Source organism: Zalophus californianus, chromosome 17 (genome assembly GCF_009762305.2).
Source record: "Zalophus californianus isolate mZalCal1 chromosome 17, mZalCal1.pri.v2, whole genome shotgun sequence".
Taxonomy (NCBI): domain Eukaryota; kingdom Metazoa; phylum Chordata; class Mammalia; order Carnivora; family Otariidae; genus Zalophus; species Zalophus californianus.
This window is the reverse complement of record NC_045611.1, coordinates 536,001-561,139: the sequence shown is the minus strand read 5'-3', so window position 1 is coordinate 561,139 and position 25,139 is coordinate 536,001. Positions and strand designations below refer to the sequence as shown.

The 25,139-nt window shown below is 47.2% G+C and overlaps 1 protein-coding gene across 11 annotated transcripts in view; it reads right to left on the bottom strand.

Annotated features, from left to right (window-relative positions):
• The window catches only part of ANKRD11 (ankyrin repeat domain 11), a 191,967-nt gene that overhangs the window by 125,615 nt on the left and 41,213 nt on the right, over window positions 1-25,139 (bottom strand). For 3 of the 11 annotated variants that reach the window (XM_027619873.1, XM_027619875.1, XM_027619871.1), the window contains exon 2: window positions 3,516-4,649. The exons of the other annotated variants lie outside the window; for them this stretch is intronic. The gene's annotated coding sequence lies outside the window, so the exon portion shown is untranslated. The remainder of the gene's footprint in view (window positions 1-3,515; window positions 4,650-25,139) is intronic. 11 annotated transcript variants of the gene reach the window in all.

Below are 25,139 nucleotides of genomic sequence, written 5' to 3'. Positions count from 1 at the left end.
CTAGTCTCACTCTCCGACCCAAACGCCCCCAACTATGCAATTGTGGAAACAATCACCAGAAAGTAGTGTTCCTCAAACTTGAGAATTCTTGCTACCCTTCCCTCCGACATAAGTTAAAGAGGCCTCGTTTGAGGAAGAGGCCACAGAGATGACAAGATCCCACAGAAGTCCTGTAAGCCAGAAGGAGCAGGGCCACAGCAGTGTCCACCCCGTGCGGAGATCCCACCACAGAGGTCTCCTGAGCCCAGATCTGCTCTGAAGGACAGGATCAAACCCTTCCCTATGAAAGGGCAGAACGTGAACAGGCAAAATCAGACTCCTGGAGCCACACCACACACATGATGTCTGAGGTACAGAATCAATAATCTTCTGGGTTCTGGTGATCTAAGGTGTGATTAGTTATCTACTGCTAGGGTCCTGGGTTTGAGGGGGATGCTCCCACCCTGAACACTGCACCAATGTGCAAGAGCTAAGGAGCTGCAGGGGAGGCACGAGTTCAAGACAGGACATCTGCTGGGAGCCCACCGTCCACCTACCAACTCACAGCTCACCGTCCCTTCGCAAACCAGCATGCTTTCAGTGCTGTCAGTTCAAGGAACAACGAGTCTGTCTCCCTGCAATCTCTCTGCTTAATTCAGGACACTAGCCACACTACTCACGTACAGATCTCCTCAATGTTCCAGAAGGACAAGCGTGTCCCAGCACAGCTGAGCCGCTGAAACTATGTGTTCTGCTGCCAAGCAGAGAGACGCTGGCGCAGCCACACGTACCCTCCCACCAAACTGACAGGAGACACCCCAAGCAGAGGAGGAGGTTCTCCATTTTGGAAAGTGGAGTAAAATTTTCTTCTATTAAAACATGAAAATTCAAGTTTCTTCCTTGGTAGATAATCCTCATTAACAAGAGAAATTCCAATAGAAAGGACAGCTTTCGAATAGCAAGTATTAAACAGCAACCTCAAACAACGCCTGCCTTGGGTGTTGACAGAACAAAGCAGGACGGTCACTCAGCAAGAGTATAAAACTAAAGAAGCTAAAAGGGAGGGACTAAACTTTAGATCCACGTGCATGACCACTGGAGCAACCACAGCCTTCTTTCTGGGTTTACCATCAGAGTATTCCCGGAAGCCGACTTCCTTCAGAATTAAAATAAAAAATTATTCTCAACACTGATAACTAAGTGTAGCGGACGTGCAAGCAAGAAACTTCGACCACATATTTGTTTCAATAAAATGATTATAATTATCTTAAATAATTAGCAAATTGTCTATTGAGACATCCTGAAATAAGGGTCAAACAATGGTACTCCTTTAAAAAAAAAAAAGTTATGTTTTGCTCTTAGGTGGACTGACTTGCTAATTCTAAATGAACAAAATTCTGAATTTAATGTACATTTATTCAACTGTATCTTAAAAGAGATGCGGGGGAGAGGGATGGAAAGTGGGGAAGCTCAAAGTAGTTTCATTTAGACGAAAGATGGTAATGCTGGGTAAACTGAGCACTTGTCCCCAATCTCCTATAAGGCGACACGCAAGAAAGGAGCAGTGTAAACAAAAGAACACCTACCCAAATCTAACTCAACCTGTACTGCTGATTTCAAAACAGTGATATGAACTATCTTAGATTCCTTAAGGAGAGGCCCATAATTAAAAACAGAGGACAGGGGCGCTTGGGTGGCTCAGTTGGTTAAACCACTGCCTTCAGCTCAGGTCACGATTCCAGAGTTCTGGGATCGAGCCCCGCGTCGGGCTCCCTGCTCATGCGGGAAGCCTGCTTCTCCCTCTGCCTGCCGCTCCCCCTGCTTGTGCTCTTTCTCTCTCTCTCTCGCTATCTCTGTCAAATAAATAAATAAAATCTTTAAAAAAAATAAAAACAGAGGACAAATCTTTTTGCTAAAGAACTGCCCATTTATAAACTGCATGGGGACAGGACACAACTCTTATTCCATGAGCTGAAGAAGGTGCTTATGTAACCCACAACAGAGAACAAAAGCTAAAGGCTGCAAAAAATCTTTCAATTATACAGCAAAAAATGGAACACAGTTTGCCTTGAACACCCAATCCCTTCCCTGTGACGTCTGCGACAGCCAGCAGGACCACAGAGGCCGCCACGCACCTCCTGCAGTGCCCCTGCTCTAGGCTGTGCACTCCGCCCGCACCTCCTCCTCCTCCTCCTGCTCTTCACTCCTCCCCATCCCTCACCTGGCGGCCCACTAACCTCCCGCCACCACTGTCACTTCTGAGCAAACAGCCCCCCAAGTCTTGTACCTCAAATCTGGCATCTCTCATGAGATCCCACTCCTGCGACACACTTCAAGGAGCATATCCAGCTGGCCTGTCAAACTCACGCACTCAGACCAGACCTCCCCGACTCCCTGTCCTGGCCACACCACACCTCCAGGATGGTCACTTCCCCTCTGTGCCCTCTGGAACCTCCCGCAATCTGCCACGGCAGTGCATCGTCATGCCGTGGCCCATCTATTTTCCTGAAGGTCAACCATGAGAGGCAAGCAAAGACCAGAGACCAGAGTGTGATGGCCATGGCCAAAACTGTAACACTGCCACTGAATTCACTGGCAATGACCTGCATACATTCTTAGTTTTCTCATCTGTAGAAAGAGAAGTTGCTGGATACAAAACATAAAATGAACATACACAAGTCAACTGCATGTCTAGGTACCAGTACCAATCCGTTACAACCTATAATGAAGACGCGTGACAGTGTCACAGGACGGGCGTGCTGAAGAGTTCTGACACGTGCAGACACACCAGGAGACCTAGTTCAGGACAGGGAGCACTGCAGGTCAGCAAAGAACAGTCGACTCAGTAGATGAGGGCTGGCTGACTATTGTCCACATGGAAAACTACGAACACTCACTCCTTATCTCAGACCGTACACAAAAACCCATTTGGGATAGCTTAAAGGTATACAATTTTCAGAAGGCACAGGAAGCTATCTTTCCGTCCTTGGGATAGGGAAAAATTGCTTAACCAAGACGTAATGGGTCACGACTCACAGTTTGGAAGACACAGTCCTAAAGAAGTTGGCACAGTCCCTTCAAAAGGATTCATGTTCCACTCATCGAGAATAACTGTTTTTCTAGTCATCTCAATGGTAAATATCACAACAGATTATATTTTTTAAATATTTATTTATTCGAGTAAACTCTACACGCAATGTGGGGCTCAAACCCACGGCCGCCAATCAAGAGTTGAACGCTCTTCCGAGTGAGCCAGCTAAGCACCCCTCACAACAGAGTTTTATCGTAACCTGTCGACGGACTCTTCCTCGCACGGACAATTTCTCTGTAGCAGGCAATCCTGTTTGATAACATTTTACCCACTGCAGAACTTTTAAAAATGGAGTCAATCCTCTCAAACCCTGCTGCTTTATCAACGCAGTTTAATATTCCAAATCCTTTGTTGTCATTTCAACAGTCTTCACAGTAACTCCACCAGCTAGACTCCATCTCAAGAAATCACTTTCTTTGCTCATCCATTAGAAGCAACCGCTCACCTGTTCAAGCTTTATCACCAGATTGTAGAAATCCAGTCCCATCTTCAGGCTCCACTTCTAATTCCAGTTCTCCTGTTTCCACCACATCTGCAGCTTCCTCCACTCAAGTCCTCAACCTCTCAAAGCCATCCATGAAAACATTTATCTTGCTGCCCGTCTCCATCACGGCTCTTGGATGACCAGGTATGTAGTCAACGAACAGTAATATTTTTGAAAGGAACCTTTTTTCCTGAGCAGTAGATCTCAACAGTGGGCTTAAACTATTCAGTAAACCATGTTGTAAACAGATGTGCTGTCATCCAGGCTTCACTGTTCCTTTTACAGAGCACAGTTCCTAAAGGCCCTAGGATTTGGGGAATAGTCAATGAGCACTGGCTTCTACTTCAAGTCACCAGCTGCATTAGCCCCTCACAGGAGAGCCAGCCTGTCCTTTGAAGCTGGAGGTCAGCCAGGCACTGACCTCCCCTCTCTACTTGTGACGGTCCTAGATGGCGTCTTCTTCCAAAGAAGTCTGTCTCGTCTACAATGAAAATCTGCTCAGTGCAGCCACCTTCAGCAATGATCTCGGCTGGATCTTCTGGATCACATGCTGCAGCTTCTCCATCAGCACGTGCACTTCTTTCTACATCACTGTGCGCTTTTATGTCATGGAGGCGGCTTCTCTTCTTACCCTCACGAACCAGCCTCTGCTAGCGTGAAACCCTCCTTCTGCAGCCTCCTCACCTCCCTCAGCCTTCGTGGCACTGAAGAGTCAGGGCCTTGCTGTGGATTAGGCTCTGGCTTATGGGAACATGGTGGTCGGTTCAAGCTTCTGTCCAGACCACTCACACTTTCTCCATATCAACAATAAGGCGGTTCTGCTTTCCTATCATTTGTGTGTTCACTGGAGTGGCACTTGTAATTTCCTTCAGGAACTTCTGCCTGGCATTCACCACTTGACTCACTGGTGCAAAAGGCCTTATTTTTGGCCCGTCTTGTCTTTTGACATGCCTTTCTCACTAGGCTTAGTCATTTCTAACTTTTTATTTAAAGTGAGAGATGGAGGCTCTTCCTTTTACTTGAACACTTAGGGGCCACTGTAGGTGTTAACTGGACTAATTTCAATAATCGCTGTGTCTCAGGAAATAGGGAGGCCTGAGGAAAGGGAGAGAGAGGCTGTTGGTGGGGCAGTCAGAACATACACATTTATCAATTAAGTTCCCTGTCTTCTATCAGCATGGTTTCTGGCACCCCAAAACAATCATAACAGCAACATCAAAGACCACTGATCACAGATCACCACAAGAAAAAACCATAAAAAAGTTTGAAATATCACGAGGATTACCAAAACTTGACACAGGGACCCAAGTGGGCAAATGCTGTTAGAAAAATGGCACTGGTAGACTTGCTCCATACCGGGGGGCCAAAACCTTCCATTTCTATAAAACACAGTATCTGCAAGCACCATTAAACAAAGTATGCCTGTGTGTGTGTGTGTGTGTGTTTGTGTGTGTGTGTGTGTATAAATTTAAAAGCCACCAACATTAAGTTTGTAGTTTTACTTCAAAGGGGATAAAGTATACCCTAAAAACTGCACCAACGGAAAAAAAGACAAGTTGACAAAGTTCTCCATGTAAAACAGGGATTTAGACACGTGCGTGAGAAAATCCATCTAAAATGCAATGTGCATGGGGCGCCTGGGTGGCTCAGTCGTTAAGCGTCTACCTTCAGCTCAGGTCATGATCCCAGGGTCCTGGGATCGAGCCCCGCATCGGGCTCCCTGCTCGGCGGGAAGCCTGCTTCTCCCCCTCCCACTCCCCCTGCTTGTGTTCCCGCTCTTACTGTCTCTCTCTGTCAAATAAATAAATAAAATCTTTAAAAAAAATAAAATAAAATAAAATGCAATGTGCGTGAGAAAATCCATCTAAAATGCAATGTGATATTTAAGATGAAAGTGAAAAATACAGGAAAGAGCCTCAGCAACCAGGACTGTGAATATGACCACACAGTCAACAAAGAAAAGCCTGTTCTATTCTGTACCTACACAGTTCACAGGCAAGACCAAAGGTGTTCTAAACAAATCTCTGTAAACCTTAGACCCCTGTAAAATGTTTCCATTCCAAATGATCACATATGGACCTGGCTATAAGCTAAATGCTAACAAACAGAACTCTTTTACGGTCTAGACTGGATGGCCAGCCTCCAGAAGGGAAGGCTCCACGCCACTCCATACACAGCTTTCTGAACATACTACCACATCAGATGGCATTCTGTTTCTCCTCGGTCTGGGAGCTGAGCCACAGTGCACCATTTTAACTCTACGACCCATGACTTGACTCTCCTGAGGAGACTGACAGAGAGTAGGAGGTGCAGAGGCAAGGACTCACATGCCACAACCAAGGTCTAAAACACAGTCACCCTCGCTTCTAGCACTAGGTCCCACAGCACCCTCCCTGCCTCTTTCTACCCTCTGTTCTTTCAAGGGGACAATGGAATTATTCACACCAACAGGCTTCCTGCGAAGAATTCAGTGTGCTGTTACTGAACAATGAACATCTTACAAATACATTTGTATAAAATGTCAACGTTCCCAGGGGCGGAGTAAATATAACAGTAGAACCAGGACAAGAGAACCACCAGACAATGCCAAGCACAAACTAAGGGCCAAAAAAAAGTCCAACCCGGCCATGTGGGCAAAGCCCCCAAGAGGGCTACAGAAGCTGTCCTGGCCCCATCCAGCAGGGGCCAGGACAAGGGGACACCCCCTGTGAGAGCTGAGAGTTACACTCAACCAGTCTTGCCAGAGCAGAGAAGGAATCCACACGGTCCTCCACACCACCCAGTAAGAGGCGTATTTGTGACTGTGTTGCAATGTGTGTAATACAGGACTCCTGGTGTGCCTGTGTATGATGAAGCAAAAGGAGAAGAGTTTATTTTAGATCATAGTTTTTTAAAAAGTTTCCTACACTAGGGCGCCTGGGTGGCTCAGTTGGTTAAGCGACTGCCTTCGGCTCAGGTCATGATCCTGGAGTCCCTGGATCGAGTCCCACATCGGGCTCCCTGCTCAGCGGGGAGTCTGCTTCTCCCTCTGACCCTCTTCCCTCTCGTGCTCTCTATCTCTCATTCTCTCTCTCTCAAATAAATAAATAAAATCTTTAAAAAAAAAAGTTTCCTACACTATGCATATGCTAAAGCTCTCGGGGAGGGGGGGGGTCCTAAAATATTTAAATGAATTTTCATTCTGAGGAGACTAAAGAAATTCTCGAAACAGACTATAATTACACAGACTTTTTTTTAAGACCTTGCAAATCCAAGGTCAGAATATATTCTGCCATCCAATTACAAATGCAATCATAAAAAAATCAATTTAAAAAAAATTGTTTCAAAGATATACAAACCTGAACTGAAAAAATTAAACCTACCCTGCATAATTAAACACAGGCCTCATGCAGCAATCTTCGCAACCTAGTGTTACCATAGTGACCCCACGGAGCCAGCCAATTACAGCCACTCACAGAAAGCTGCCTTCCCGGGTTTTCTTTGTAAAAATCTTTCCTCAAGTCATCCAAGATCTGAGCCTGACAGTGTATTTGTTGGCAGATTTCAAAACAATCTATTCTAGTTAAACAACTACAAATTAAAAGTCTAAAAGGTAAGAATCCTTGCATTGGAAGCAAAATCAAGATCAACTGTGACCAAGATCCTAGAAATATACTTTCTACAAGTAATAAGCATTAACTCCCAAACAGGTGTGAAGTGTCCTTGGTGTGCACAATGAGGACCTAGGACACAGAGTACAGGAATCACCGAGGACAGGAGCCAAACCAGCATTAACAGACAGAGGCAGGGAGAAAGCCCAGCAAAGGCAGGCGGTGACACCCACAGGTGCTGGTGCCTTGGAAAACACACCAGGTGACGTCTACACTCTCCTCACCAAGGACTTACGCTCTGTATTCTACACTGTCTTCTGAAGTGTTTAAAGCATAATTAAAAACTATGTTTTGGGATGTGATGTAGTAGTACCTATTTAAGTCACACTTAGGAAGCTCTGTCTCAGAAAGCTGCCTATTAGCAAGAGATTAAGATTCTTCCGTTCCACAGAGTTTTGCTCGAAAGTGATCCCAAGTAAAGAAAATTCTGTCACCTTCTCCGTAGGAATAGCTTCTCCAGACATTATTTTTGTCTGTCTCCATCTCTGTCTCTCTCTCAATTCCTCTAGGTTCTAAGCCAAAACAAATCAGTTTTTCAGCTAGCTGGCTTGTGTCATTCAGGAATGATTTTACACGTCTAAGACTCACTTTCAAGACAAGGGTTCAAGTGGCTCACGGAGGAGGTGTGCACAAAAGGCACATCCAAGTTGGTCCCCAACACACACCAGAAATGCTCACAGCGAGACATCCCTGAGCTGCTTCCAGCTTTCGCAGGCCCCATGCCCTGGCTCCCACCTCCAGCTCCCACCACAGCCCCGCACCCCTGGCCAGCGTCCAGCTGTGACCAGCACTCTTCCAAATGGCTGTTAATGTCGCCGCTACTATTGTGGAGCACTTCACCACAACATCTGGTCTCTCGGCCTCTTTCATTAGAAAGACAAATATGAATTTGTCAGTGAATGAATTTGTCTGCCCTGCCCTTACCCTCAATCCTGTCTCCTTCCCTTGACAGGGCTGGGGGGCCGGGAGGAATCAGTGTCTTCATCAGCTTTTACAAAAAAAGTTTTAATTCTTGGTACAATTACCATCCTATATAAAGATGAAATCTGTGCTGAGTTCAAGATTTTCATGGAATAAAGATCACATAATACTTGAGGGAAAAAAAAAAGCCAGGAAACTTCATGTCAAACATGAAGTATTTGAAATTAGACTTTTCTTAGTCAGCAAAGACAGACAGGTACCTGTAGTCCAGGGCATCCAGTGCCCTGCAGCCGGTGAGGTGGTGAGAAAAACACAGGGTACTCCAACTCCCAGCACAAGCATCCCTTCCCCAACACCACCCTGCACTATGAGCATCAACACACACACACACACACACACACACACACACACACACACGTACGCGCACACACACGTGTGGAAGGGTGCCAGCCACAGGCCCTACCTGCCTACCACTCATGGAAAATTCTTTGAGCAATATCCTCTCCACCCAGAGGCTAACCAAGCCTGTTAAGTCCTTTCAACCAGGTTTTGCAAGCAAGACAAATAAATTTATCAGGGAGAGTACTTATGAGGAACACCCCTTTTTACATGTAAAGATACACAAATGGTGGGGCGCCTGGGTGGCTAAATCGGTCAAACATCTGCCTTCGGCTTAGGTCATGATCCCGGGGCCCTGGATGGAGAACCACATCGGGCTCTCTGCTCAGCAGGGAGCCTGCTTCTCCTCCCTCTGCCTGTCCATCCCTGCCTTACAGCTAAATTCTGATTCAACCAAGAGCAACAGAAGAGCCAACTGGTTATCCGCACATTTTAGCCACTGTGTCTTCTCCCAAAAGCAGGAAAAATAAAATGAGGCCAGTGGATATGAAACTATTGTGGGCCACTTCGGGATTTATTAGTATATAAGGTTACTTTTAAAACTCTTACAAATAGAAATCAATTATGAAGACCCAACCAACAGACTCGATTCTGAGCTAGCATCTCCATGAAGTGCCTCAGTGCCTGGCCTGCAGGGAGCCTGGCAGAATCTTCAGAAGGAAAGAAGCCCACAGAGGGCAAGGCTGACAGAGGCACACATAGCACCACAATCCTGTGGGACCCTGAGCCACTCAGCCCACACACCATCCATGTACCGTGCAACAAGCACCTAGTCCTGCTGGCCTCCGACGCCAAGCCCAGGCCAGGGTGCACAGGCATGCATTTACAGAACCCCTGCACCTCCCCACAGCAGGCCCAGCTCAGTGGAGGCAACTGTTAAGGGCTGATTCCTTCCCAGACCTTATCTGTGTGACATGTCTGTAACAGAAAAACAGGCTATCGGAAGCAGAGCTGTACACACGTGTATGTGTACACACGTACACACACACGTACACACACACACACGTACACACACACACACACACGTACACACACACACACACACACACACACACACACACACACACACACACACACACACACACACACACACACACACACACACACACACACACACACACACACACACACACACACACACACACACACACCAGTCCTGTGCTAGGCACATATGCAGTGCTTTAACAATCTGACCTCAATGAATCTTCACAGTGCCTCCATGTGGGAGACTGCCAACATTCGACGCCCAGCATCCTCGGCAGATAAGGAGACCCAGACAAAGGCTTGCCCTGTGACCCCAAGGGTACGAGCGCCAGGTTCACTGTTGTTTCTCACGACAGGAAGGACAGTCAAGCCTACAGAAGCATCCGCAGCCCCCAACTAGACTCTGACCAAGTGTAAACTGAGGCAGGCCACCTCCCAGGACACATCCCCTCTGACCCAGAGCAGTGAGAACCTCTTTGGGAGAACACAGGACTGTGCAATGACCCAACTGGACCAGAAGTGGGAAAAGGCACCACACAGATCCTCTTCCTCACGCCAGGAAAAGCTGAAGGACAGCACGTGGTGTCACCAGGGGAGGCAGCCAGCAGAGCAGAGGAGGGTCCCAAAGAGCGAGGTTGTATAGCTCAAGCCCCAGCACTGATAGCAGATCCAGGCAGCCTCTGTGGGCTCTGGGGAAATTAAGAGGCCATCTCCACGGAGCCCCAGGTGCTGCCCCTAGACGCCACCTCCTACCTTCATGGGCACCACTATCAGCCTCAGACCCTGCCTGGGACCAGTGCCCCAACGAGTAATCCCCTACTTCATCCCAAATGTCAGGCCGCTCCAGCTGCTGCTGGACACCAAAGAGAACAGTCCTTACACATACAGTGGCAACTCCCTGCCTTATGTCTGAATTCTTACTGTGATGTCCCAGTAGCTTCTTGACTCAAATCAGGAAACAGGCTTATTTCTTTTTAAAAAAAAGGATATGGGGGCGCCTAAGGGGCTCAGTCGGTTGGGCATCTGCCTTCGGCTCAGGTTATGGTCTCAGGATCCCAACATCCTGAGACTGAGCCTCGCATTGGGCTCCCTGCTCAGCAAGGAGTCTGCTTCTCCCTCTCCCTCTGCCCTTCCCTCCCCCGCAACTCATGCTTGGTCACGTGCTCTCTCTCTCAAATAAATAAAATCTTTTTTTTAAAAAAGGATGTTTTAAAAGATTAAAATAAAAGAGTTTTTTTAAAGATGTTTTTATTTATTTATTTGACAGAGAGAGACACAGCGAGAGAGGGAACACAAGCAGGGGGGAGTGGGAGAGGGAGAAGCAGGCTTCCCGCCGAGCAGGGAGCCCGATGTGGGGCTTGATCCCAGGGCCTTGGGACCGCGACCTGAGCCGAAGGCAGACGCTTAACGACTGAGCCACCCAAGCGCCCCAAAAAGAGATTTTAAAGAAGTCTAGCCTAGTGTGTAAGTTCTGCAATACGTGAACAGCAAAGAGAATAGGAAGTTTTGGTTCTTGAACAGGATCCACTTAAAACCACTGCTTAATGAACAGTGTCTCTTACAATTTTATAGCAATTTCAAAAGGGCTTCTAATTGCATTCATACATGATGCAGAAATCCATGATCAGCTCCCAGTTAGGTGTGTTTTCAAAGAATGGGACAGAGAGGTGAGGGGAAGTGGCAGAGGATCCCCGGCTGCCCGGACGTTCCCTGGGGAGTGCTGCCCTCCCCCCCCACACCCTGCTCTCAGACTGGGGGGCTCCAGTGGAGGCTAGTACAGCACATATGATTTAGGAAACACCTAACACAAGCTCTGAACAGACTCCTAAAGCTTGGGACAAAACCACGAGTGCTGAGAATACGGAAAAAGCTTACAATGTGAACAGAGGTGAGGCTCTGGCTGCCAGGCCCGGGAGAGCTTTGAGGTGAAATCCTGAAATTTTTCTGACAGAACCCCTGTATGTATACCAGGAGAACCCTCAAAACGTGGCACAGGTAAAGCCACTTGCAGCACTGAGTTCCCCGCCCCAACAGCACCCAGAGAGCACCCTCCCACCTCCACGCAGTCAGCTTCTCCCTCCACTCCAGAGTCCAGGGGCCGTTGCCCATGCCCACTGCTTTCCTCTGCCCAGCTCCACTGTGCACTCGCCTGCCAGACGCCCCCCACCCTCAGAGGTCCCAGGCAGCCCGCCAGCCTCGGGGCTCTTGCTCAGCTGCCTCTCCGCACCTGGGGAAGGGGTGAAGGGAGGAGGCAGCCTCTCCCTCCTGGACTGGGTCCTAGTTAAGGCTTCAGGGGAGCAAAGCACTGGAGCACCCAACACGAGGCCCAGCCCACAGGCCAGGCCCCGCCGACGAGGATACTGCAAGAGTCACCCTCCTTCTCCCCCAGCTCGGCTGTGCTATCCCCACATGAAGGGCACGTCCAGCTGTCCAGACACAAACCTCCACGCTCAACTCCAGGGACCTCCCCGCCTTCAGCCCCCGTCTCCACCCACTGCCAACAAACAGCTCGCGTCCTTCTGACACGCCCCCTCACTGCACTTCAGTAAGACAGCACCACCTGTGGGCGGCCCTCACCAGCAAGCCCACCAACTCCCTGGTCTGAACTCCCATGTGATCCCCTGCATGTTGCTAGTTGAACCAATGTTTCTGAAGGCCACCAACAGGGCCTGAGAAACCTCACACTAAGTTGCAGACCACGGTGAGAGCAAAGCGGGGGCCCCAAATCCCAGGAGCTTTGTGTAGCTCCTCTCCCTCTGGACACTCAAGAGTTCTCAGAGCTAGCACTCCACAACGGGTCCCAGGGGCCGCCTTTTCCCCTCCCCCTCCCCTAAAAAAGCGGCATGCAGGCCCTCAGCCATCCTCCGTGCCCACGCCTTCCCAGGACTGTGTGGACTGTGTTCTTCCTGCCTGGGGCCAACCCTCCCAACCAAGCCCGTCACCTCCCATCTACTCTGGGAGCCTCACCAGCCCTCTCTGCCAGGCTCTCCTTTCTACCGTGTACTGCCAAACAAGTTGTACATTTTCACCTGTTACACGCCAACCAACACATACTACGAGAATTATCCTGCAATTACCTCTCAGTCCTCTCTACCATCCTCAGTGCCCACTGAGGCACCCAGGCCCACCCTCTCTCCAGCACCCACCACACCTCCTGAACAGTCACCCACATGTCCTCTTCCCCACACTGCTCAACCCGTGGCCCCCTTGCACACTTAGGCACCATTCTGTCCATGGAGTCTGTCCATGGGGTCAACTCCTAACGCACCCCACAGAACCCAAGCCAAGAGTCCCGTTCCTCAGAACACATGGGGACTGCCCCTGGGCTGAGGTGATCACTCTTCCTTAGGCCACCACTCTGCCTTATGCTCACTTTTTTTTTTTTTTAAGATTTTATTTATTTGACAGAGAGAGACACAGCGAGAGAGGGAACACAAGCAGGGGGAGTGGGAGAGGGAGAAGCAGGCCTCCCGCTGAGCAGGGAGCCCGATGCGGGGCTCGATCCCAGGACCCTCGGATCACGACCTGAGCCGAAGGCAGATGCTTAACAACTGAGCCACCCAGGCGCCCCTGCCTTATGCTCACTTCTGTGACATTTCTAACATCACATAACACACTTCATCGATCTTACAATTCCATCAAGGAGGTGGTTGCCAATCAAATGTTACCATTCCCCCATGATGGTCCCGTGTCATGTGAAAGCTGGTCACATGAGCCTCTGCTTCTCTCATCTCTTCCGAAGGAAGTGGCTGCTTCCTCTTGCCTTCAGTGGCAGTCCTGGCTGTGACAGGCACTCCTCAGTTATAAAGCACAGCAAAGCTTCATTTGTTAATGGGGGTCATCCTTCCTTAGGCTCCCTGGAGCACCCAGTTGTGGCTTTGCAAGAAATACACAATTGCCTTTATTCAACCAGTGCCAACCATGTATTTTACTGATAGGAATCAGGCACTGTGCACACAAGAGCTTTCCATTTCAAGGTTGAATCCTGGTGTCATTTTTCAAAAGACATTCTAACATCAATCGCACTTATGATTTTTAGTACCAATATACACAACTCACCTAAAAGTGACAACACTGTGAACAGCAATGACCAGGTCCACCCAAGGGCCAGGAGCTGTAACTGATTAAGACTGCAGTCTGTGTCCAACAGATTTTCCATTTCAGAGTTGTAACTATCATAACCCTTAGAATCAATGGGAAATCATTGGGAAAATCATCTTCTCATATAAGGCAAAAGGTTCCTTAAGGGGGCAGAGCTTGAGTGTCTTGTTTACTTCTAGACCCAGCATCCTAGCCCAGGCCCTGGCACAAATTAGGCATTCAATAAATATTTGCTGAAAAAATAAAGCAAAATAGAATCTTAAGAGGTGAACAGTCCCTTCAAGGTCATTCAGGCCAGGAGTTCTCATACTTTTCTGAACACAATCCATGGTGAGAAACACAATTTACACCCAGACCAGGGTATACTGCACCCAAGTGAATCAAAAATATTCAGAGATGGTATTTCCATACAGTATGTGTGACACACCAGTGTTTTCTATTCTATTTCCTTAAATTAAAACAACTGGCAAGACCCACTCTCCTATGCTCCCCACTAGCCCACCCAGCCAATGGCTGCCCAATTCACCCATCTAGGTACCATATTCCTAAGTTTCTGTCATAATCACGTGGTCACTACCCATATCATCATTTAGCTAGTATTTTCTTTAAATAGATGACATTCTTTTTTTTTTTTGGAAGATTTTTATTTATTTGACAGAGGGAACACAAGCAGGGGGAGCAGCAGGCAGAGGGAGAAGCAGGCTACCAGCTGAGCAGGGAGCCCGACATGGGACTTGATCCCAGGACTCTGATGAGATCATGACCTGAGCCGAAGGCAGACACTTAACCGATTGAGCCACCCAGGCATCACTAGAGTAATATTCTTTATGTGTTTAAGTGAAAATAAAAGTTCCCTTTCCTAACAGCACTATGATGAAAATGAGAACTTTCCATACATAGATAGGACCCTGAAACGCACCATTTGCCCCACCCTCAAAGCCCTGTGCTTCAGCCCCTACTTGGAAACAAACCCTGTGAGCCCCTACATTTCCTCCAGGTGCATCCCTGGGCCCTGCCCACCTCCCAACCTTGGCAGAGCTCACAGCAAGTCTAAGAGCTGTAGAGAGGAATGGAGGTTGAACATTCTCTCATTAGCTACCTCTGCACTAGGAGAACAACAAGCGTCTGTGCCCAACCCATTCAAATCACCATCACCACACACATGTGCACAGGACTCAGCTCAACCCCAGTCCGAGAGTCCTATTACACCCTGCACATCTCTTTCTAATACGTCCAGTGCGCTTCTGGCGGGCTGGTGTCAAGTCTGTCTCCACAGGCAGAAGCCCACCTCCTCCAGGTCAGTAACGATGCCTTTCCCCATGGTGGCCCTGACAACGAAGCACAGGGTCAGACACACAGTGGCCATGACACCCTGCCGAGGGGGTCCAAGACAAGCTGGTGGCCCAGGCCCACTCCCTGACCGGTACTAGACACTGCTTGACAGAGGGAACGACTGTCACATTCACCCTGGCAAGCAGGAGGCACAGGAACTAAGCTGAAAAGGCTACATTTCGGTAGAATATACAAAGAAGAAAGTCTCCTTGGGACACCTGGGTGCCTCAGTCAGTGGAGTGTCTGCATTCAGCTCAGGTCATGATTCCAGGGTCCTGAGATCAAGCCCTGCATCGGGCTTCCTGTTCAGCAAGGAGTCTGCTTCTCTCTCTCTCTCTCTTCCTCTGCCCCTCCCCACCACTCATCCTCTTGCTCTCAAATAAATAAGTAACATCTTTTAAAAAAAAGGAAAGAAATTCTCAACCAGAGAGGTGCCTGGGTGGCTCAGGTCGTTAAGTATCCGACTCTAGATTTTGTTTCAGGTCATGATCTCAGGGTGGTGGGATTGAGCCCTGTGTAGGGCTCTGCACTGGGTGTGGAGTCGGCTGGAGATTCTCTCTCGCCCTCTGCCCCTCCCCCACTCTGTGTGTGCTGACTCGCTCTCAAAACAACAAAAAAGAAATTCTCAACAAAACATACATGGTCCAACAATAAAATCAAATACTTCCTTTACAATCTGAATTGAAAGGACAAATTAAATTAATACGACTGCTAGTATTCTAGAAAACACTCTCCATGATCTGTCAGAATTCACGCTATGGGTTCCAAATCCTGTCAAGGCATTCAAAGTCTTGGCCTAAACAAACCTATTGTGGCATCTGAACACAAATTTCCATTATTAAAAAAAAAAAAAGCAAAAAATCTTACTATCATATTACTAAAACTCTGAAACCACAAATCGAAATTTAAAATATAAGCCTTATACATAAATACAAAAACATCTTTCAAGTAACACTCATGTATGCTTTATTAAAAGCAGGTATTTACCCATACACGTTCAATGAATTTAACATTTACAAGCAAAGATAAAGGCCAGGCAGCGCTGGCCTAGCAGTCCTAGTAAAATACACAGCAGCGCCACCCCGGGCACCCAGCAGCCAGCTCAGTGGCCTGGTCACCCACCATCTCTGGCACACTCTGAGTACGAGCAACACTGCACTCCCCGACCTAATGCCCTAGTGCGCCGTCCACTCATGCTTCACTTGCCCACACCACCTTTTTTTTTTCCAGTTCCTTTTAGCAGCTATCAACTGTCATAAGCTAGCTTGTTACATTCTTTGCTATTTCAAATCAGCAAATGAAAGAGAAAATCCAAAAATAGAAACACAGTAATGGAGAGAAGGCAGATATAACAGGGCCAGGGTAAACAAGGTTGGTGAATTAAAAACAATTATACACACCCACACACCTTGCATTCTTCCATCTTGTAAAGCGCATATAATACCTTTTTAAGCACTGCATGTCTCCTGAGCAAGGTTAGTCACAAACTGAAACCGAGGGACAGATGACATGTTCCAAGTGACACAGGGCAGAGCCAAACTGAGGAGCGCAGTCCTCCTGGCTCCCAGCTGGACCACCTTCCACCACAGGTGCACTCCCCAACATGGACACAGGAGCATGTCTTCATTGCATGATTAGTAAAGGGCATTCTTTTGCCTTGAATTTCTCATGGAGGTCTAATGGTTTCTGTGTGGACCATGTGACTTTAAGATTTGTCAACATTTCTGCATTTGTCCAATGTGTCATACTTCCCTCCATGTTATAGAGAGAGCAAATCACTGGAAGTACAATGGAACAAGTCTGGCTCCATCCCTGGTTTCCTCTTTACCCCACAACCCAGAGCATCTATCATGTGATTAGTTCAGATCCCTTACTGAGAGCCTGACCGAGCACTGAGCCAACCCAGTCCAGCTCAAATGTCCCAAAAATTCTGGAAGCCAGCTTCTACTTAAAGGACATGCCATAAATTATTTTTATTCATTAAAATTCAAATACCTAAGAAATTCCCCAAAACCACATTGTTCCGTATCCCTTTTTCACACTTAAATATAAACCCAGTGGGGCCAGGAACAGGTCGCAGTTTGTCAAAGCCATTTTTAGCTCCATCAAGCCCTTTTTTTTTTTTTGGTTCTACATAATTTACCTCTAATTCACTGATGAACAGGAAGAGAGTACCATGTTCTTGTGCTGAAAGAGTTACACACCATCCTAACTTGTGCTCCATCTTTCCTCCAAGGAAACACAGCAGGGGTTCTAGGAAAGGCTGCCAGTCAATGCTAAAGGACCTACAGATGGTACACACATGTCAAAGAACTCTACTTTGGGGGCAAGAAGAATCAGTCAAGTCATCCAGAACGGCAACTTGGGCATTTTTACAGAAATTTGGTATAGACTGGGGCACCTGGGTGGCTCAATCCGTTGAGCCTCTGATTCTTGATATCAGCTCAGGTCATGATCTCTGGGTTGTGAGATCAAGCCCCATGTCAGGCTCCGCGCTGGGCATGGAGTCTGCTGGAGATTCTCTCTCTCCCTCTCCTTGCCGTGTGTGCGTGTACTTGTACATATGTATACATATGTATACCCTCTGCCTCTCTCCCCCCGCCATATATATATAGATAGATAGATATACACACGTATGTATGTGTGTAAGTGTATGTATATATATATATATATATATGTGCATTAAATTTGAAATTTTTAAAAAAATTAATTTGGTATAGATAGAAGGCAACCAATTTAATCACTTAATCTTCCTCTTAAAGTTCCTTTATATCTCAGAGACAAAAGTCATCAGAAGGGAAAAGATAAAACATCTGAATTACCCCAGAATGAAATTCTGCACCCAAAGAAGCCCAAGAAAATTCCAAAGCATGTCTCAATTCTATAGCATACAACCAACTGACCTAAGACCAACCCAACAGTGCATTAATGCAAAAGGGCCAAACTGCACTACATAGCAGAAATAAATAAAAATAAATCAGAAAGTAAAACATAGTGCTAGTCACAAAGTGGAAGCTGACTTGCAAGAGGTCCCCGCTATTAATAATACCGAGTGTCCCCTTGAGATCCAGATGCCAGATGAGGGAAAAATAAAGCCCGTGGGCCAGAAGCACAATGACCTGAAGACTGATGAACCCCAGAGGTTCAGGGTGAGTCCAGGCTCGACCTCACTCCTCTTTAACCTTTCATCTGAAGCTTCCTTGCAAACACACGTCAGCAAATGCAAAGAGCACCCACAACCAGGGAGAACATGAGCACTGTCATCTTCCATGGGGGGTGTCCCTCAGGAGACATCAAGTGGGGGTAGGAGAAAGAAAGGGCTAGGGGACTGCCTCAAGTGCCCAAGTCCTGGTCAATAAGCCCTGCCTCCAAGCAAGGGTCCCTCTAGCAGCCATTAACATGCTGTTTCCCCCAGTTTCTCCGAGATGCAGCCCCGCAGGATCCAGCACTGGGACTCTAGGCAAGAGTGACAACGGTGGGGAGCACAGCTGTAGGTGAGGACGGAGTAACCCTGAGCAGAGGCAGCACGGTGCGGTTTTGGCACAGATAAGTGCATGCTGCAATCCCTGAGCTTAAAAAACAGAAATCTTGTTCTTAATGATATGCTGGGAAACTCCTGTGTCCCTTCCTCAGATCCCAGCTGAATGCCTAGCAATTCACGAGGTGGGAAGACGGGCACACGAGAGAACAGGAAGAAAACAGAAGGCTGCAAAGGGCTGATGGGGAACAGCAGACAACTCGACAGTACAGACTGGCTCCAGGCTCATCTTACCATGTACACACGACTCTGTTCCTCCACCTAGGACAGGCACTTCGGGTTGTGCAGACACAGCGGCCCACCCCATGGCATTCTCCAGGATGGGTGAACACAGGACTGCCAGTTTCTGCTGTGAACACCTCAATGCTGCTCAGAACACAACACTTTTATAACTGGAGAAGGGCATTTTTCCATTTTGTAAAGAAGTAAACAAAAACTTGAGACTCAGAGACATAACGAAAGAATCAGACTGAGTATAGCTGGCTAGAAGGACAACCTTTATAGTAACAACCAAACCCACCAGGACCAAACCCACACTTACTGGTCTAGAAGTGCTTAGTTCTTCCAGTTAAATCTAACTGATCTACATTTAAAATTTTTAAGTTTTATTTTAGGTTCCAAACCCCCTCCTTCATTTTCGTATTTATTGCTGATGAGTGCTTACTTAGGACCCTACAAAACTCAAATCCTGTTTCGTGGTTATTATTCCCCAGACTCTCTAAAACCTACTACTTATATATGTACTCCTAAACTCCTAATTTCTCTGAATTGTCAGGATAACCTAAATTCCCGAGTATCTTCCCAGATATCATTACACTTTACTTAACTAAATATGACCCATAAATTAAGTAAGTAGGCTTAACATCAGCCATCAACATGACTGATGAAAACATCAACTGCCTCCATCTCTAGTCCTGGTTTCTGTACAAAGTCCCGCTGGCTCCCACTCACCCCTGCATCAACTACCCACGGATATTTTCAGGATTTTTTCTTTAAGATTTTATTTATTTATTTGACAGAAAGTGAGCGAGCACAAGGACGGGGAGCAGAAAGCAGAAGGAGAGGGAGAAGCAGGCTCCCCACCAAGCAGGGAGCCCGATGCGGGACTCAATCCCAGGACCCTGGGATCATGACCTGAGCCGAAGGCAGACGCTCAACCGACCGAGCTACCCAGGCGCCCCTATTTTCAGGTTTAATGGCAAAGTTGGGTACTTGCCACAGAAACTTATGTATGACCCATAATGTCCAAAATATTTACCACCTGGCCCTTTACAGAGAAAGTCTGCCAGCCCCTGGCCCACGTCCAAGCCCAAAATTTTACTCAACCAGAGATAAGGTGTTCATACACTGGATAAGCAGTTACCATGCTGCTGCTTTAAATGTGCCCCCTTAAGGGTTTTTAACGTTAACTATAGGGGCACCTGGGTGGCTCAGTCGTTGGGTGTCTGCCTTCGGCTCGGGTCATGATCCCAGGATTCTGGGATCAAGCCCCACATCGGGCTCCCTGCTCAGCGGGAAGCCTTCTTCTCCCTCTCCCACTCCCCCTGCTTGTGTTCCCTCTCTCGCTGTCTCTTTCTATCAAATAAATAAATAAAATCTTTTAAAAAAAAGAAGTTAATTATAAAAAACAAACCTACAGGGGCACCTGGGTGGCACAATCAGTTAAGCGTCCAACTCTTGGTTTCAGCTCAGGCTGTGATCTCAGGATCGAGTCCCGCGTAGGGCTCCGAGCTCAGTGCAGAGTCAGATTCAAACTCTCTCTCCCTCTGCCCCTCCCCCATCTAAAATAAATATTTAAAATCTTTTTTAAAAATAATAAACCTATAGAGACAGAAAGTAGACCAGTGAATGTCTGGGGCTGGGGGAAGAAACAGGAATTAACTAACAAGTGTGAGGGATCTTATTGGGGTTACAAAATGTTCTAAAACTGGATTAGGGTGCTGGTTTCACAATTCAGTAAACTTCAATAAAAATCACTAATTACACACTTAAAATTAGTCCATTTATGCTATGAAAATCATACCTTGATAAGTTTTAAAAATTAAACAAAGAAGTTAACTACCTGTATAACTGTGCTTTTGTCATCTAAGACCTAAAGCTTAGGGCACATTTGCAATTGAACCCTAAAACTTCCTCTCAAACATGTGTTCAAAGCTTTAAAACTTTCACCTGTGACCGCAAACAGCTCATCTGTGGCTAGAGGGACAGGCTCACCTGCTGCTCTCACCCCTGGTCTGTAAACTCTGAGGGCAGGGGGCGTTCAGCACAGCACACCCGCCCACCCACATCTGGAGAGCCACCATGAAACCCCAAATTCTCTGCTCCCCACCCACAAAGTAAGTACTCGATGGCCAGATGTCCCCATTCTGGGCCTGGTTTAACCAAGTAATGCCTTCCCTTCATACCCACAGAGGTATCTACAGTCACAGGTGAGGACAAAGCCATTGCTCTCTTCTGAATCAAGAATATGGGGACAGTTAATAAAGGAGACCTTCACCCCCACGACTTTTCAGTCCCCATTTCCAGGCAGGCTTTTTTTCTGTGCAGTCATGGGTCCTCAACATGAGGAGAAACACATCACACTTCAAGCACATTTTAAATATTCTCTACAAGGGCACCTGGGTGGCTCAGTCAGTGAAGCATCTGCCTTCGGCTCAGGTCGTGATCTCGATGTCCTGGGATCGAGTCCCACATCAGGCTCCCTGCTCAGCGGGGACCCTGCTTCTCCCTCTGCCTCTGCCTCTCTCCCTGCTCATGCACTCTCTCTCAAATAAATAAGTAAAATCTTTAAAAGCGGGGGGGGGGGGGGGGAGGGCGCTGAAGCAGGGGGCCACCTGGCTGCCTTAGTCAGTACAGCATGCAACTTGATCTCAGGGTTGTGAGTTCGAGCCCCACATTGGGTGTAGAGATTACTTAATAAAATCTTAAAAAAAAAAAAAAAAAGACTGAAGCAGGAATCCACAGAGCAGCTCTTTCCCTATTAGAGTTTCCTCAAAAATTCTAAAAAGAATTTACAGCTAAGTTAAAGCACTAATTAGAATAAATTCTCTCCCTCTAACAGACGGGCGCTCTTACAAGCCAAAATGCCTTTCTTGTGACCAGGAACTGCCCATGACTAAGGTACCACGTAGGACAAAGTGTTACTAACCAGCTCACCAAAACTGGCACTGGGTACTTCAAAAAGTATGGCTAACAGAAAGGAGACAATAGAGATGTTTTTTTAAGTAAAACTACAAAGAGCCCTTTCATGAGCACGGACGTAAACGGGAAGACATGAGGAGAGCACGATGTAGAGAGACGAGCACTACGTTATCTACAGGAGATACAGCCGACAACAGAAGGGATGTGTTCCGTGACCATACCGCTATTTACCTGTCCGAGAGAAGAGGGCATGGTGGGGGGGGGGGGTAGAATTAGAGAGCATGTGACTGGGGACAACACAGCTGAGTGACCAGAGTGGGGCTCTGCAGCCAGCGTGCCCAGGGTCAATGCCAGCATTGCCACTCCTGACCCTGGGCATGTGGCCCAGCCTCTCTGAGCCTCCATGTACTCACCTCTGCAACAGGGAGAAGAGCAGCACCTGGGCCTCAGGGTTACCAAGATCAAATGAGTTAATCTGGTGAAGCACTTAGAACAGTACCTGGCAAGAAATACATGTTTGATAACTGGGTCGGCAACAGTAAATATAAATGATAAACTCAGTAAACTCCCATGGGAAAGGTGCTTTACAAAGGGCCTGGAGGCAGACCACCAGAGCAGATGAAAAGAGAGAGTCTGCTCTGGGCATCAGACGTCAAGAGCTGCTTTCAGTCACCGAGTGTGAAAAGTCCAGCCCTCCAGGAGCCAGAGGTCATGACCTCTGCCGGCCCGCTGGTCAACAGATAAGGATGAGAGCAGATAAAGAGAAGAGCCACGAGGCCAACCTTTAGTCCAGCATCAAGGCTCCCATCTACAGGTGTAAGAACCTGACTCACAGTTTGCAAATATTAACACCCTGACCCAATGGATAAGGGAACCATAAGAAAAAAACAAGTTCTTAGAACGAGCATACTAAACCCGGTTAAGGAACTAATTCTTTCATAAGTACTCCTCTTAAATTAGTTGTCAATTTTCTTATTCATGAACTAACTCTGAGCTTTTGAAACCCAGCCTCTATAGAAAAAGGCTCCACGCTCTAAATTCAGCTCCACATGAGGTGCTACAGCATGGCTCAAAGCCGCCATCGCTGTGCACACCTACTCAACAAGAGAAAGTCATCCAGTACTGACACAGGCCATGACACCCAGGTGAAGACATGACCAAAAATAACAGAACAGGGAACTCCAAAACTCCACCCTCCAAAAATGGCAATGAATAAGTACTAACAATTGAAGAATCAACTTCTCCAGCACAATTTAACTAGAGATTGTCATCAAGAGCTTACGTCTAAGGGAACACTTCATGAAGAAGCTACTGATCTCCACAGCAGAGCGTGGTGGTTTAAGTCACCTGCCTACCACCCCCCCACACACCCTTAAAGAGGGCAGCCCACATTCCTCACACAAGTTGCTGGTACCAGAAAGAGCACTCTTCTCAAAGAACTGAGGTTGTGCTTTTGACCTCTATGCTAGGAGAGTAAAATGATCCAACTCCTGTGAAACAGTTTGGTTATTCCACAAAAAGTTAAACATAGAATTGTCATATGCCCCAGCAATTACACTGCTAGGTATATGCCCAAAAAGTGTTCAAACAGAACTTTGCACACACATGCTCACAGCAGCACTATTCATGATAGCCAAAAGGTGGACGCAGCCCACATGCCCATCAACGGGTGAATGGATAAACAAAATGCATGTATCCATACAGTGGAGTATTTCTCAAACATGAAAAGTTCCAACACATGCTACGATATGGATGAGCCCTGAAAACATCCCGCTAAGTTAAAGATGTCAGATGCAAAAGACCAACTCGTGGGGTGCTCAATCAGTTGAGTACGCAACTCTGGATCTCAGGGCTGTTGAGTTCAAGCCCCATGTTGGGTGTAGAGCTCACTTTATTATTTTTTTTTTTTAAGATTTTATTTATTTGAGAGAGAGAGAGAGAAAGCAGGGCAGAGGGAGAAGCAGACTCCCTGCTGAACAGGGAGCCTGACGTGGGGCTCAATCCCAGGACCCTGGAATCATGACCTGAGCCAAAGGCAGCCACTTAACTGAATGAGCCACCCACGTGCCCCCGTAGAGCTTTTTTTTTTAAACCGGGGGTGGGGGGCCACACACCTGGGCGGCTCAGTCAGTTAGGCATCTGACTCTTGATTTCAGCTCACATCATGATTTCACGGTCCTGGGATCCAGATCCGCACTGGGCTCTGCGCTTGGCAGGGAGTCTGCTTGAGGAGTCTGTCTCCCTCTGCCCCTCCCCCCTGCCTGCTCTGCCTCACGCTCTCTCTCTGAAATAAATCCTTAGAAAAAAGAAAGACCAATCTCATATGATTCCGTTTATATGAAACGTCCAGAACAGGCAAATTCACACAGAACCAAAGCAGAGTTAGTGCCGGGGTGGGGTGGGGGGGGGTAGATAAGCAGCAGCTGTTTCATGGGTATAGGGTGTCCTTTAGAGAGTGAAAATCTTCTCCAACTAGATGGTGGTGATGGTTGCACAATAGTAGGAATGCACTAAAGGCCACAGAACTGTAGACTTTAGAATGGTTAGAATGGTAAATTTCTTGCGCTAAATTTACCGCAATTAAAAAAAAAAAAAATCATGCTGTGGGAATGATATGAGACCCAAAAGAGTACATGCTGTGGGATTCCATTTATGCAAAATTCTGGAACAAGCAAAACTAACCCATAACAAAAGATACTCAGTGGCTGCTTCGGGTGAGACTGGAGCTGGGGGTGGGGTTAAGATTAAGTGTTACAAAGGGACTTTCTGGGGTGACAGGAATGTTCTGTATCAAAACTCGCCGCCAGTTACATGGACTGATACAGCTGTCAAATTCATTTACCTGCAGGTTTTAGAATGGGCACTGTTACTGTCTCAAGAAACTTCACCAACACACAAGTACATTAGTGATTATCGTAACAAACACACAGGGAGCTGGGGGGCCGCGAGAAATGACACACAAAGGTTAACGTGGGATCGAGTAGAAGGACAGAGGCCATGAGCCTCCTGGCACAAGAGCCCGCCGGCTATCGTCAACAGCGCTGCCAGGAGCTTGTGTGTACACAGCCGGGGGTGCAGTCAGCCCGGGGCTCTCAGAGGGACACCCCTGCTGAGAAGGGGCCAAAGAAAGACACTGATGCTCTAAGAAGTATGTTTTCTGAAATTACTTAATTTTCAAAGATTAATCAAAGCAAAATTTCATCCATTATCTTCTTCAAAAGTCGTCTTTCTTCCTGTATTACTTTAGCACACATTTTATGTAATTTAGATACAGGGGTGTCATTTCATAGAAGCACACATTGTACATGAAAAAAAAAATTTTTTTTTAAGATTTTATTTATTTATTTGACAGAGAGAAACACAGTGAGCGTGGGAACACAAGCAGGGGGAGGGGGAGAGGGAAAAGCAGCCTCCCTGCTGAGCAGGGAGCCTGATACGGGCTCGATCCCAGGACCCTGGGATCATGACCTGAGCCAAAGGCAGACGCTTAACGACTGAGCCACCCAGGCGCCCCGAAAT